Source organism: Pteropus alecto, unplaced genomic scaffold (assembly GCF_000325575.1).
Source record: "Pteropus alecto unplaced genomic scaffold, ASM32557v1 scaffold103, whole genome shotgun sequence".
Classification (NCBI taxonomy): domain Eukaryota; kingdom Metazoa; phylum Chordata; class Mammalia; order Chiroptera; family Pteropodidae; genus Pteropus; species Pteropus alecto.
The window spans coordinates 3,163,254-3,171,346 of NW_006436288.1; the positions used below are offsets into that span (position 1 = coordinate 3,163,254).

An 8,093-nucleotide genomic window follows, 5' to 3' on the forward strand; every position below is an offset into this window, starting at 1 on the left:
GATTTTTAAAGCAGAAACAATATAAGCAAGGCTGCCCTTCAAAAAGATTAACCTGGCAGGAACACTTTAAGTGGATAAGAGAGAAAAGCTGGGAGGTGGGGAACACCCTCAGAGAGGCCAACAGTGCAGATGATGGACAATACAAATAACAGGGGTCAAGACTAGAACAGTAACATTGAAAGCCTGCAGAAAAGATAGAAGGAACAAAAGTGAGGTAGAGATCGGATCAACAGAATTCTTTAGGTATTTGGATCTGGAAGGCAAATGAGAGAGGTAAAGATTGCCTTTAGTACTTGGGAGAATGATGGTATGAGTTAGGACAACCAATATGTTCATTTTGGAATGCACTGAATCACTAAATTTGAGGTGTCAGCAGATCACTCAGACTGAACTTTCCAGAAGGCAGTTTACAACATAGGAGCAGAAATCAGGGAAGAGGATAAGTTTGGAGGTGCTGCTTCGGTGGTGGTTGGAGCCATGAGAATGTGCCTATTGTACTTCCTACCACAGGGTAGGTGAGGTCCCCAGCTATTGGACTTTAAACCCTCTTCAGTGTTTGAACTGAGGACATGAGTCTCACAGGTGGTTCCAGCCACTGAGTTAAGTGCAGTGGAAATACTAAGGCACATCTGCCCAGGAAGACAAAGGATTCCTTTGTCAGACTACTTTGGTGCAGTGACTCACCAACAGTTTTGGTAAAGTGACTCACCAACAACTGAACCTTCTGTTGACTATACTGCAGTATACAAGGCTCCCACCCAAACTTCTTTTTTTCCCAGTCCTTGCTTTTTCTCTCCTTGACTTGGGATTAGATTTGCATCAAGGGCTGATCTGTCTCCCAGTCTTCTCTGGCTCTCTTCCCATTTTCTTTAGCACGGCCATTTCATACCAGCCATAAAATTTTTCCTCATTTAATGCTCTCTTGGCATCTGCTTCTCAGAGCACCTAGCTTAATGCAACAGTTATTTGAAAGCGATGATAAATATTCCATATGTCATTTTGTACAATCAGAATTAATGTTTAAAATAGTGATTTAAAAATTTTCTGAAATTTTGAATCATTAAAGCAATATTAAAATTATAAAGTTTAACTCATAAAGTATAAAATTATGTTTAGTAGGTTATACTTTTAGTGATGATGTTCCGCATTTATATTTTAAAACACTATTTTAAATGGAAAGGTGGAATCATTATAAGAAATTCTAGTGGGTGGATATGTCAATTCAAAGCTATGAGTCACTGAGTTGGAGTTACAGATAAGAGTGACCTTTGAGGCAATGCAAAACCCTAGGTAATTAATACCTTTTATTTTCCAGATGCTCAGAAAGATGTGGGTACATACACATTGTTCTTCAGCATCCTTCTGCCACTTTTTAAAACTTTTGAACAATATTGTTACTTCTAATATTAAAAAAATTCTAATAATACATGTATTTCATAAATAAGATGAATAAATATATTTTTAAAAACCATCTGGCCATCTACTATAGCATATTATAATATAATTCAGCAAACACTGAAAGTCTTTTTGACTTTAGGCAGCAAGTAATCTAAGATTTCTCTTACTATTGTTTAAAAAAAGATCATGCTCTCAAAAAAAAGTGCGGCTTAGAATCAATCAAAACATGATGGCTTAATCAATATAATAATTAGGCTAGCATCTGAATCATTCAAGTAATTATAATTTGCAGGTTTATTGATGTATTATAAAGACCAGTGTAAATTGAGAATTGTTGCTTTAGTTGCTACAGATACAGTAGTGTATCTCTTTAGATGATAGAATTTAACTTTAAAGAAAATATATGGCTAAGCCTTTAATCAAAGGACTTGTGTTTCTTCGCATTCTTAAGAAGTGTTTACTTTCTCTTCTGCATTAGGTTGTGGTTTAGAAATCTAGTATGTTGATAATTCTGTCTCTATTGAATGCTTTTTTGACTCAGGAGATTAACAAACAACGTTAGCAGGAACATCTGTTGATCTTTTGAAAGGCAGCCAATGAATTTGGAGTTTCCTTGGGCAGACAAGTTATGGGATCACAGCCCAGTCCTCAGCTAAATGTAAGGATGCTAAGATTAGTTCTGACATCTAGAAAAAGAATGAAACACATGGGGAAATGCTAGGCTTAGAAAAATTAATATTCTCAGTTTCTTTTCATAGCTAAAATAAATGGAGAGTTAGGAGTAGTGCTAGCTAGGAAAGTTGTAAAAATTTATATATGCACAATTAAAATAAAGAGTTGAATGATTACATGGAAAGTTTGGATCATATAAAACTTTGCTGTGAAAAAAACAAATACTTGTCTGGTACTGCCCAAACTTGGTGGTTCATTAACAACAGAGTTATTAATAAGCATTTGATATTGAAATGCTTAAATAACACTTTCCAGAAATGATGCATTTTTACTAATGTAGACTACCTCTGAATATCATAGATTACCTCTTTGTAAAATTTTAGGTTTCAATTCTTTTCAGATTTTTTTAATCCTTTAGCTACTCAAACAGAAAGGTATGGGTCTATGTCTTTAAAGATCTTCCATTAGGTGATCTCCTACAGGCTCAATTCCCTTCAAATCTTTATTCCTTGTGCTATGCTATTGATCCTTGGTGATATTAGCTCCCTTGGCTCCAATTGCTATTTACGTATATGCATTTCATGCATACAATCATCCTTCTATCCCTGAAATTTACTAATTCTTAACTTCCTTTGAACCATCATATATTCCCAAATCTAATGATATTCTTCTCTGTCTCAGTGCAATATCATTACAAATATATTTCTCAGCTATACTTGGGAACTTTTAAAAGGCGAGTATATATGCTACTCTTTTATATCTCCCATATGTAAAATTAATTTGATTTCATCTTGATCCTAGTAATATATAACATTTTCTTTCCAACATCTTTATTTTTAATACTCACATCTAACAAAAATAAAACATGATCAACTTGGACAGATGCCTCATACTTAAAATACTCTCTTCCCTTGGCTTCTTAGTCACTACAAACTCTGCTCATCCTGCTACTTCCCAGATAGCTTCTTTTCTGCCAACTGTGCTGACTCCTCCTCTGCCAGCTCTCAAGTACCTGGGTTCCTTGGGACTTTTTCTAGGTCTTCTTTTCTCACAAATTCTCTCGCTTTAGATGATTTCTCTTTTTCTGTAGCTTCCAATGTCTTCTCCATGGTTGTAGAGGTTTTAAAATAGGCTGCAAATTCTTTAACGCTTCAACACTATCAAAATATTGGGATTCCAATAATATTATCTACGTAGGAAATACTTAATTCCTTGATATTCACTGGCTACTACTTTTAGAAACTAAAAGCAGAGCTCTTTTCCAAAATCAAATCAAAGTCACTACATCAGTTATCTAACTGCCTCATAACAAACCATACCAAAACATAGTGGATTAAAACAACAACGATCATCTATTTCGTTCACAAATCTGCAGTCTAGGCAAGGCTCAGCTGGGTGGCTTCTTTCTGCTCCACGTAGTGTCAGTTGGAGTGGCCTGATGAGGGTTTGGAGAATCCATTTTCAATACAGCTCATCCTGTGCCTGGCAATTTGGTGCCAGCTCTCAGCTGGGAGCTAGCTGCGGCTATGGCCAGGGGCCTCAGTTCCTCCTCACATGGGTCCCTCTGTGATTTTCTTGGGCCTCTTCATAGCATGGTTATTGTTCTAATAGTGAATGTCCCATGAAAACAAATGGATATGAGTGACATTTTTATGGCCTTACTTTACTTGAAGCAGTCACAATGCCCTGCCCAGGTTCAAAAGGAAGGGACCCAGACTCTACCTTTGGGTTAGTAGCAAGAGTCTTGAGAGCATTTGGGTAGGAGATACCATTGCGATTGTCTTTAAAAATCACAATCTGGTCTACGGCCATGCCACCCTGAACAAGCCCGAACCCATCTGATCTTGGAAGCTAAGCAGGGTCAGGCCTGGTTAGTACTTGGATGGGAGACCACCCAAGAAGACCAGGTGCTGTAGGCATAAAAAATAAAAAATAAGGGATTGTAAGCTGATAAGATCCTTGCAATCTGTGAGGTCAACCAAGGGCTGCCTTTCCTAAAAATAAATAAATAAAATAAAATAAAATCACAATCTATTACAGGGACTAAAGTAACAAGTAACTATCTGTAGGATAATTCTGTACCATCCACATAAACCAAATTCCAACCCATACGTCTCTCCAGTTCTAATCAGTGTAACTTTTTGTCTGTCTCTCCCTTAGATGTTTAAAGATAGGAGGAAATTGCTTTCATACATTAGAATATCAAATCATTATATGTTAAATCCAATATTTTCCCTGCCTACCTCACAAGGTTGTTGTGAAGATAAAATGAAATAATGTACATAAAAAGAACTTTTATATAAAATGTGCAGTACAGTACAAACATAAGGTCCTGTTAACATAGTTGTAAGTCATTCTCTCAGTTCTTGGGCCTGGGAAGGTACTGATTTAAACACGTTGAAAAACATGCCCCACATCCAGGCTAGATACATGGTAACAAGGCTATGTTAATTTTTTTTTTTTTTTCTCTGAGTACATAGAGTACTCTTGTGGGCTAATTCTAAAAAGGAGGAAAACTATAAATTTCCCTAAAATTGTAAGTTAACATTGATAATGCCCTAGAGCTGTTACGTGTTGTAACATATCCATGGTTTGCAAAACTTGTTACTAAGTTGCAACTTGCATTTTTTTTTTTAATGAAAAAACATAGAGCAGAAAATTTCATAATGTATTCCACCTGGTAAGAGTAAATATTGTTTTAGCTACATATGTGTGTGAATGTGTGTGTTTGTGTACTTGCTCGTTAAATAAAATCCATTTTTCCTATAAAAATATATAATATAATAATATATAATGTCTTATATATTAATATGCATTATATATGTATTATATATTATATACATATTATATAATGTACTACATATAGTATGTATTGTGTAATTATCTACATATACATGCATAATATGTAGAGAATTTAATGCATGACAATATCAAAATAGATCTCATAATAGTTTCTGGGTTAAATCTGGTTGATAACCAAATCTATACCCCTGTCAGTATGTCATCTTTTTTTTCCTAGCTTTTGAGGAGGGAAGAAAGTAAAACAACCAAACAAAAACTCCCCAACATGTCCCCTAAAAATAAATCTTACAGAAATGAGATAGTCAAATAGACAATGTTATTCAATTTATGTCCTTTCTGCTGAGATGGACAATTTTTAGAAGTGAAAATTGATTTCCTAGAATGTGAACTGCGTCCCTCAGTTTATTTCTGCTAGATCAGAAATTTTAAAATATTGGAAAAAATTACAATCAGCTCTAAAGTAAACCTTACTAGAGAATCTCAAAATTAATACTCAATGTCTCACTTTCAAAATTTGATATAGTTTTATCTTTGACTCAGCATCACTACCTAATATGGCAGAATGTAACTTTTAGGATAATCTCTCATTTATCACAGGCAAAAAGTAACAAATAAATCAATATATGACATTCTTACATCTCCAGGGTCACAAATATATTACTGTTTCATAAAAGACAGAGAGAGAGAGAGAGAGAGAGAGAGAGAGAGAGAGAGAGAGAGAGAGAGAGAAAGAGAGAATATGTGCTAGTGTTATTTCTTTCCAAATACAAATTATAAACTATCATCTTGTTTTCTCAAGAAAGCATTTTCCCAAACCTAATGCTCACATATTAGGTTTCCAGTAAGAGTCCCAATTCTATCTGCTAGCATCATACCCGGGTTATAAAGCTTTTGGTGGCTTTATGGGTTTACAGGAAATGAATTTAAAAAGCAATTCACTTTCCCTTTTTGTCTACACATATGCATTTACTTTGTGATATCAATTTTAGGTGAAATAAATAAAATAAAATTCTGTTTAGAAAACAGCAAACCAAGATACATGTGATGTACTTTATTTTAATAACTTGTGCATTCTTAAGTTTGGAGAGCTATAACATTTAAATATTTTTATTATGTGCATATATTTTGGAATGGTACTATGAATTATGTGGTAAGAGTTGTTTAAATGATACACAACACCAAAAGAATAAGTTACAAAGAGAAAAGCATAGCTAATCAACTGATTATCTTATTTAAGTGCATAGTGTCTGTATAAGAATGAGCTCATACTTAGTTCAAATTCCAGTTCATATATTTATTGTGAAGTGAGAATGATTAATAGCATCTGCCTCTTAGGGTTAGCAGGATTAAATGATAGAATTCCCATTCGCATAGTGGCTGATACATAGAAAGGACTTGATGGCTGTGAGCCATTATTCTTATTGCCAAGCTCAGCTGTCCCCTCATCGTGAAGCCCATCTTTCAAATCTTCCCAAATACCTGAATAAGAATTGTATTTCTCTTTCTGTACAACTTCGGCATTTCATTTGCCTCTCTAACACTTCTATTGTGAATTATGGTTATTAATATATATATGCCTGTCTTCCTCATTAGATATTAGGTTCCAGAGGATAACGACCATGTCTTCTTCATCTTTATATTTTTTTTCTCTCAGTACACCTTTCCCAATACCTAATACCAGGTTTATACACGTTAGAATTTAAATAAATGTTTATTAAGATGACAGTTTCCTTCTCATCCTTCAGGTCTCATGGCAAATGTCACCTCTCTATTGATTCATTCTAAAGTAGCCTTGCCATCCTACTCACCCTCTATGAAAGTTAAGTCAATTCCATCATCTCGTTTATTTCATTCACAGTCTTATCATTTGGGGAAATTATTTAATTAAGATATGCACTTGTTTATTACTTATCTCTCCTAACAGAATGTAAGTACCATGACAGTGGAGCCCTTGTTCCTCACCCAATCCTTAGCCCCAGGGCAGTAAGTAGCAATGTAAGAACTCAGAAAGTATATTTTAAATGAATCATGACATCTCCTAGGGCCCGGATATGACACTGGCAGACCACACTACCTGCAGGTTTAAGCCAAATGAATTCCCAAACCAACCATGGCATGAAGAAGGAAAGCCTTAAGCAGCTGCTGGAGCCATGATCAAAACAGTAGGACTGCAGTCATACCTGGATGGTTTAGACGAAGTTTGCTTACATGAAAGGGTTTGCCAAATAATACACTCAGGCAAGCACTGGCATCTAGTATAGGTAATGAAAGACTTTCTGGTTTGCTCGGAAACAGCTAGGACATTGCACTATTTGAATGAGGCAACCAAAATTTTGAATCGATGGAGAGGGTCTTCCACTTGGCTCATATCCAAATTTGTATCAGGGTCTGGTGAATGATCTGGTCCCTTGAAAACTGATAGAAAAGATCTGGTGGGATCTGTGGTAGAAATAGTATCGAAGCCTGATTGATAGCCATTATAGAAGAGGAGTTTCTTGCTGTTTTTCTGACTGATTATAGGAATCCTAACCAATTACATGGAGTGTAACATATTAGGACTTACAAAGGAAATAAATCCTTTTTGGCAGAAATCTATGACCTTGATGTTAAAGAAATTATAGGCTGTGTCAGAGCATAAAATTAACAACTCAGTTTTTCATTAACTAAAAATATTATTGCTTGGACCAAAAATTTTGACTCTGGAGCTTCCACCTTGGTGAACATATGCAGGTGCTGGGGAGAGTGACATGCCTAGTGAGGGCATGGAAATTCCTCATCCCTTCCCACATACCTTACCCTAAGCATCTTTCCATCTGGCTACTCCTTAGTCGTATTCTTCTATAATAAACCCGCAATCTAAAACACAAGACACACAGAAAGAATACCACATAAAGACAGAGACAGAGATTGGATGCATTTACAGCCAACAATTGCCAAAGACTGCTGACACCAGAAGCTAAGAGAAAGACATGAAATAGATTCTGCCTTAAAATTTTCACAGATAGCTTTGCTCCTGCCAACACCTTGATTTTGGACTTTCAGTATCCAGAACCGAGAGACAATAGATTTCTGTTGTTTTAAGCTACCCAGTTTGTAGTAATTTGTTATAGCAGCCCAGAGAAACTAATACAGGTTCCTTTACATGGCGCCATCCCCATCTATGGATCAACCAAAGAGTAACAAAATCTTCCTCAGAGCAAAGCATTCACTTCATAGGGAAA

General features: G+C 35.6%; 1 pseudogene; it reads left to right on the forward strand.

Annotated features, from left to right (window-relative positions):
* Window positions 1-3,870: 3,870 nt before the first annotated feature.
* LOC112480405 lies at window positions 3,871-3,989 on the forward strand (annotated as a pseudogene).
* Window positions 3,990-8,093: the final 4,104 nt, after the last annotated feature.